Below are 8119 nucleotides of genomic sequence, written 5' to 3' on the forward strand. Positions count from 1 at the left end.
GCTTCCTAGAGCAATGGATAGTGGGGTATTACTTTCAAAGAACTCTGTAGAAATGTATTAGAAAATCAATTTTGCCAGTAAACAATAGTTCTGGTATACCTCATTCTGTACCAATAATTGCTTGTCAATCCACCGAAATGTTGTACAATGGAGGAGTTGTCATGCGGTCTGGTTCAACATCTTCTCTCACCGGATCATTCGCCAAGCGATCTCGTGATGGTCTAAGAGTACACACGCTTAAAATGATGAACACAATTTTGTTTTATATTAAGACAAAACGGGTCTCTCCTGGAACAACAAATATTATGAGTAATTAACGATTTTCGATATACCGTCGTTCGGGGTGACATTGGGCCTAGTGGGTAAGATTGGGCCAAAAACGAAAAATGTTTCAACTCCTAATATCTCAGAAACTGTTACGAATTTTGATGAAAACTTCAAACGGTTCGAAAATATATTGAAATTCACGTCTAGGAAATCACAAAACAAATTCAAAGGATTAATTGTGCTCGTACCATAATGCTTGGAATTTGAATGTAAAACTATTGATCGAATGAACCCGTATTAAAATAGTGTCAGTAATACCCACAATTATATTAGGGTAAACTGGGGTAATATGCACCCCCGGGGCAAAATGACCTTTTGGCTCTTTTAGCGGTGTTTCAGGAATATTTTCAAGAATGTTTACTTCTGAGTTGGTAGTTCGAGATCCGAACTAGATGCTCTGTAGTAAATACTATCGAAAAACTGCCGAAAATGTACTCAAAAATGCCAAAGGGTCGTTTTGCCCTGGGGTATATTACCCCACTTTCCCTACATAACTAAATTTTAGATGGATGGATACCTGGTGATCATGTTACGATAATCTGTTTGTTGTTTTATCGAATTTTATGAATATTTATTTAGCGGTCTTGCTTGTTCGTAGCAACGAGCAATGCATGCTAAAAAGGGGTGAGAATGGGCTAAGCCTTTGGTTGATTTGCCATACATAGTTGGTAAAAGCCGTAATGTAGGCAATTATTTTTATTGAACGATTGAATCGTTGCATCGTCACAGCTGAACTTTTTTTTTTTTTTTGTTGTCAAATTGACGTCTGGGATCAATGTACCTACCGCTGAACTTTATTGTATGTGTCCCAATGTCACCCCCTGTGAGAGGTGAGAATGGGCCAATTTTCAACAACATATAACTTTGGAGAATTTCTTTCATTTATTATTTTTTCCCCACACAGTGGTAAATTTATTGTTCAAGCTTGTACCTTACTAATAACAACTTCATTCCAATATTAACTACTAGATCTTTGTAACATTTACTTGGAGCAAACCACATTTTGGCCCAATGACACCCCCGTAGACGGTATTCATTTTATGCAATTCGTTCCAACATTCGATTTTGCTGGCGGAAATGCGCATCAACTTTCGATAGAATAAGCGTTCGAACGTAAACAAAAATAATGGTGATTATGTAATCTGAGAGAATGTTCTTAAGAACAATGTAATAGGGGATCTGTTCCGTTTTCCATCTCACTGAATATATATTCATGTCATCACAAAACAAAGAAATACAGCACCAATCTCGTCACTCCATTTTGCTAACACGCGTGCTCACTGGTGAAAAAAACATAAAAATAATAAACAAACCAAATTCCTTTTCATTGCTTTGTTTTTGAAGGGATGGAAATAGAGCTATGGGATGAAGTGCCGAACCGTTACCCCGACCGAAAGGCTATTAAAAAAAAACATCCCACTTTTTTCTTTTGCATTCAAACATGAGAGTCCTTGGCAGTTGGGTGACAGCGTGTAGATATGTTGTGATTTTGTTGTGATGTGTTCGGTTGTGGACAGAGAAGGGGGTTTTGGATTGAAGCAACAACTAACGTGAGGGTCAAGAAGAAAGAATTCTTTTGATGGGGATTCGTGTTATGGATGAACAATTCTTTGAGAGTTACACATATAGGAAGGTATGAAAGCTTCTTCATACTACAGTATTTTGAGTTAGAATTTTAGCGAACAAGTTCTTCTGTATTTCTTTCGGTTTATCAGTGCTTCAGCGTTTCAGTTATTCAGTTTTTCGCTTTTTCAATATTGAAGTATTTAAGTCTTTCAATTCTTCACTTCTTTCTTTCAGTTTTTCTATTTTCCCGTTTCTAAGTTTTCCAGTCTTTCGGTCTTTTGATCTTTTCGTCTCTCAGTCCTTCATACTTTCAGTCTCTAGTCTTTCAGTATTTTTGTTTGTTTATTTAGGAGGCCTTAAACTAATTTCTTGTTCATTCACCTCTTAGACTCTTAGACTCTTTCGGTATTTCAGTTTTCAGTCCTGCAGTCCTTAAGTCCTTCAGACTCTCAGTCTCTCAGTCCTGCAATCTTTTCGAATTTCAGTCCTTCAATCTTTCAGTTTTTTTGTCTTCCAATCTTTCAGATTTTCAATTGTACAGTTTTTCAGTCTTGTCTGTTTTTTTAAATTATATCTTTTAATGTTTCAGTCTTTCAATCTTTCAGTTTCTTTCAGTCTATAAAACTTTCAGTTTTACAATTCTTGAATCTTTTAATCTTTCAGACTTTCAGTCTTTCAGTAATTGGTTTTTCAATCTTTCAGTTTCACAATAATTCAAACTTCCAAACTTCCAGCTCTCCAATCTTTCAGTATTTCAACCTTTCATATTTTCAGTATATAAGTTAATAGTTGTGCACCTAGTTCAGTGCGTGTTGGCTCTTGTTTCAGACGGCAGAACGATCGCGCGATTTACAGGAATTTTGTGTTTTGCATTGCGCGGCCGGTAATAAAGTTAATTAGTTCAGTGCGTGTTGGCTCTTGTTTCGGACGGCAGAACGATCGCGCGATGGGCCGAAATATTGTGTTCTGCATTACGCGGCCGTCAGTGCCTGTTTTGTCGTGTTTCTGCTCAGTAAGCAGATAGTTCGCGCGGCCGAGCGAGTAAACAATTGGTGCGTGATCGGACGTGTTTCAGGTAGGATTTAGAACATTCGTAAAATCCGAGTTTTTGGTTCTGATTTTAATGTTCGGTGAATAAGTGTGCGGTTGAACGTGTTTTGTATATAATGCGAACATTTGTAAAATCCAGTTTACTTTGTCCTCTTTTGGACGGTTCGTAAGTAAATTGATAAATATATTTTAATATTTTTTCAGCATATACTGTTATTGACAAACGCTCTAAATTGTCGAATAGAGCTTCATATTATTCACCCTACCCACTAACACAAATTTTCCTTCCCAAGACATCTATGAAGGTTGTATGGGTCCCCTGCATCTTCACTAGTAGATGTTAAACTAACATTCCTTCCTTCCTTCCGTGATTGTAAGGACGTGGCCAGGTATACAACTGCTACTGTATAGGAAAAGGTACTAATCCCAAGTACCAATTGGCGACAATATACAGTAGATTGCTCAATTGAGCATTGTATAGCCACCCACGATTTGTACAATCACATATGCTATGCTATGCTATGCTATGCTATAAGTTAATAGTTGTGCACCTCGCCTTCTTGTTCCCTGTTGGATCATTGTCGAGAACCATTTTCACCTGATTACTGTCCGACATTCTGGCTACGTGCCCGGCCCACCGCAGTCTTCCGATTTTCGCGGTGTGAACGATGGATGGTTCTCCCAACAGCTGATGCAACTCGTGGTTCATTCGCCTCCTCCACGTACTGTCCGCCATCTGCACCCCACCATAGATGGTACGCAGCACTTTCTTTCGAAAACTCCAAGTGCGCGTTGGTCCTCCACGAGCATCGTCCAGGTCTCGTGCCCGTAGAGGACTACCGGTCTAATGAGCGTTTTGTAGATTGTCAGTTTGGTACGGCGGCGAACTCTATTCGATCGAGGCGTCTTGTGGAGTCCACAGTACGTACGATTTCCAGCCACTATGCGTCTCCGAATTTTTCTGCTGGTATCATTTTCGGCAGTCACCAGTGAGCCCAAGTACAGACATTCTTCTAACACCTCGATGTCGTCACCACTGATGCAAACTCGCGGTGGGTGGCTCACATTGTCTTCTCTTGAACCTCTTCCTATCATGTACTTCGTCTTCGACGTGTTGATGACTAGTCCGATCTGCTTGGCTTCCCTCATCAGTCTGATGTAGGCTTCCTCCATCTTCTCAAAATTATGTGCGATAGTATCTATGTCGCCGGCGAAGCCAAATAGCTGGACGGACTTATTGAAAATTGTACCACTCGTGTCAATCCCTGCTCTTCGTATTACCCTTCCAAAGCGATGTTGAATAGCAGACACGAAAGACCATCACCTTGCCGTAACCCTCTGCGGGTTTTGAAGGGACGCGAGAATGTCCCTGAAATTCGAACTACGTACATCACCCGATCCATCGTCGCTTTGATCAACCGTGTCAGTTTATCCTGAAATCCGTTTTCGTGCATTAGCTGCCATAGCTGTATCATATGCGGCTTTGAAGTCGATGAATAGATGATGTGTGGGCACGTTGTATTCGTGGCATTTCTGCAGTACTTGGCGAATGGCGAACACCTGGTCCGTGGTGGAGCGTTCGCCCATAAAACCCGCCTGGTACTGCCCCATGAACTCCCTTGAAATTGGTGCTAGTCGACGGCATAAAATTTGGGAGAGTTCAGCAATGTGATTGCGCGGTAGTTGCTACAATCCAGTTCATCGCCCTTTTTGTAGATGGGACACACGACACCTTCCATTCACTCCTGCGGCAAAACTTCCTTCTCCCAAATCTTGGTAATGACCCAGTGCAGCGCTCTAGCTAGGGCCTCACCAGCGTGTTTAAATAGCTCTCCTGGTAGTTGGTCAACCCCAGGGGCTTTGTTGTTCTTCAGCCGGCCAATCTCCTCCTGGATTTCCTGGAGATCCGGAGCCGATAAAATTATGTCCTGCGCGCGTTCTCCCGGTCCATCACCATACCGCCATCTTCGTCTGCTACATCGCCATTCAGGTGCTCTCGTAGTGCTGCCGCCACCTTTGGATCACCTCACGCTCGGTCGTAAGAAGGTTCCCGTTTATGTCCTTAACAAATCAAAGGTTGTGGTACGTGGCCCTTACGTGAACGGTTTAACTTCTCATAGAACTTTCATGTGTTATTAGCGCGGTACAGTTCCTCCGTCTCTTCACGGTCTCGATCTTCCTGCTGGCGCTTTTTCCTGCGGAAAATCGAGTTTTGTCTGGTCGCGCCTGTTTACATCGTGCCTCGTTCGCCCTCGTGCGGTGTTGCAGCAATCTCGCCCATGCTGCATTCTTCTCTTCCACTTACTGCTCACATTCGCCGTCATACCAGTCGTTTCTCTGATCCGGGGGCACCGTGCCAAGTGCAGTGGTTGCGGTGCTACCAATGGCGGATCGAATATCTCTCCAGCCATCTTCAAGAGACGCTGCGCCTAGCTGCTCTTCCGTTGGGAGTGTCACTTCCAGCTGCTGCGCGTATTCTTGGGCTAGTCCACCGTCTTGTAGCCGCCCAATGTTAAGCCGCGGCGTCCGACTTCGACGCGTGTTGTACACCGTCGAGAGTTTTCAGCGCATGCACTGCGGTAAGTGCGGACGTTCGTGATGTCGGAGAAGAATTTACCGTCGATTTGGTTTTCCGTTTCTTGGTTAGGTGATCTCCATGTGGCCTTGTGGATATTTTTGCGGGGAAAGAAGGTGCTTCGGACTACCATTCCGCGGGATCCGGTCCGATGACCGGTCTATACATTTCCTCCTTTCCTACCTGTGCTTTCATGTCACCGATGACGATTTTGACGTCCCGCATTGGGCATCCGTCATATGTCTGCTCCAGCTGTGCGTAGAACGCTTCTTTCTCGTCGCCTTCGTGTGGGCAGTGCACGTTGATGATGTTATAGTTGAAGAAACGGCCTTTAATCCTCAGCTTGCACATCCTTGCGTTGATTGACTGCTACCCAATCACACGATGGCGAATCTTACCCAGCACTATGATGCTGCGAATCTTACCCAGCTGACTATGAGTGGTGCCACAGCTTTGATAGAAGGTAGCCGCTCGATGCCCGCTTTTCCACACTTTCTGTCCTGTCCAGCAAACATCCTGCAGCGACACGACGTCGAAGTTGCGGGGATGTAATTCATCGTGTCAGGGCTGTTTAGCGTCCCACCTAACACCAGGACTTGGGCTTGTGCGCTTTGAGCGGCACACGGTCACTTTGGTGGGGCTTACTTGCGGATACATGCTGCTTTTTATAGGAATTTAACAGGGCCCACTGTCAAACCCCACCACATCCTAGGCAAGCCCCACAGCTCGCAGATGGCCTAGCTAGGGATCGTCAAGCCCTTGGACATAGTCCCTGCTGAACAAAGTATAAGATACAAGATTTATGCAAGTTGATCTTTTTGTCAGGAATCCATGCTGGTATAAGAGATATAATTGGAACAGCTATGCGTAATAAAAGCAAGAACGATATTAATCTCATTTGAGTTTCATTAGGATTTTGATATTAAATCTGTCCTAAAAAATCCATATTTTTTAAGCCTCCAGCTATTTATCGATTGAAAGGCAGTGTGCTGAAATTTAATATGAGTAATACTTTTCACTCCTGACGGAATCCAAGTTTCAAAGTGCTCGCGTTTTTGGGGGCACACCACTCGATACGGAGGCCATTTTTGTCATTTTTGTTGATTTAGCTTTGCTGCGTGCGTGCGTGAAAAAATAAAAATGACAGTTGTGCGTTGCTTCCGTATCGAGTGGTGTGCCCCCGAAAACGCGAGCACTTTGAAACTTGGATTCCGTCAGGAGTGACCTTAAAGTGATGCTGAATTATCCGGAACATCCGTGAGTCACGTGACACATTGATAAGTAGGGTGATTCGTTTTTATGCCCCACACTGGAAAAAAAAATTCACACTTATGCCACTAAAGTTTTCTCCTATGACTAAAAACTACTCAATTATGACTCCAAAATACGGTTATTTGTGAGATAACGATTACACTCACAAAAAGGCACAAATATTATGTGAAAATATGATTCAGAAATGACTAATTTTAATGAACAGCAACGGGGAAATGTGTAAAAACTATGCTTTTATGCATTAAGGTAACTCCTGACAGAATCCAAGTTTCAAAGTGCTCGCGTTTTCGGGGGCACACCACTCGATACGGAGGCGGCGGTCAACTGTCATTTTTGTTGATTCAGCTTTGCTGCGTCGCAGCATGCGTGAAAAATAAAGATGACAGTTGTGCGTTGCTTCCGTATCGAGTGGTGTGCCCCCGAAAACGGGAGCACTTTGGAACTTGGATTCTGTCAGGAGTGACCTTAAATCCTACCCCCTGTAGGCAGTCGCACGCCTCTGCAAAAGAGCACATCTTTCCCCGAAAGAGCACTTTTTCAGTCTTCCGTCCATAATAATCGTGTTGAAATGAGAGATTAGAGAGGGTTAAGAAATGGTCCATTTCCAGTATTCCTTAGGAAAATCAACTAAAAACAAAACAAATAAAAAGTAATCACTTAGCTGTTGAATGTCAGTTCTCGGAGAGAAGTGGGTAGAACTTGTGGATCCGTTGTTGTTTATAATGGAGATCCACCGTCGGATTTTGTCATGCTCCATCCATTCCTTCATGAGATTCTTCGTTTTCGTAGGATTTCGTTATTTAGGATGTAGAATGAATCTCATTCTTGATCCGCATCGTCGTCGGGTCTCTTGATAAACTTTGCACCAGAATAATCCTCTGCTTATTGTATTGACTGATTTCGATTCTTGAGATTAACCTTAACCTTAAATCTATGACACTTGACATCGGATGTCAAAATTTTTCCCTAATTTAATGGTTTAATAAGTCTATTCAAATTTAATGAAAAAAATGACAGCATAGCAAAAGAAACACATCCAATGCCTCCGACTACTATGTTCAAACCAGGGTTGCCACATATACAGATTTTTCTGTATTTTACAGATTTTTGAGGTAAGGCTGTGGCCAAGAATCTGTATATACAGATATACAGATTTTTGGAAAATTTACAGATTTTACAGATTTCTTGAGGATTTTAGTACCAAAAATTATTGTAAATTACTTTTATGCTACTCTAAAATAATCTTATTAAAAGCAATTTTTAGATTAAGTAAATTCCAATTTAAAAATACAGAACATGTGGTCTCTGGTAGGTTTTGTTCCTAATTGG

The sequence above is a fragment of the Armigeres subalbatus genome, chromosome 3, assembly GCF_024139115.2.
Source record: "Armigeres subalbatus isolate Guangzhou_Male chromosome 3, GZ_Asu_2, whole genome shotgun sequence".
NCBI classification, from domain to species: domain Eukaryota; kingdom Metazoa; phylum Arthropoda; class Insecta; order Diptera; family Culicidae; genus Armigeres; species Armigeres subalbatus.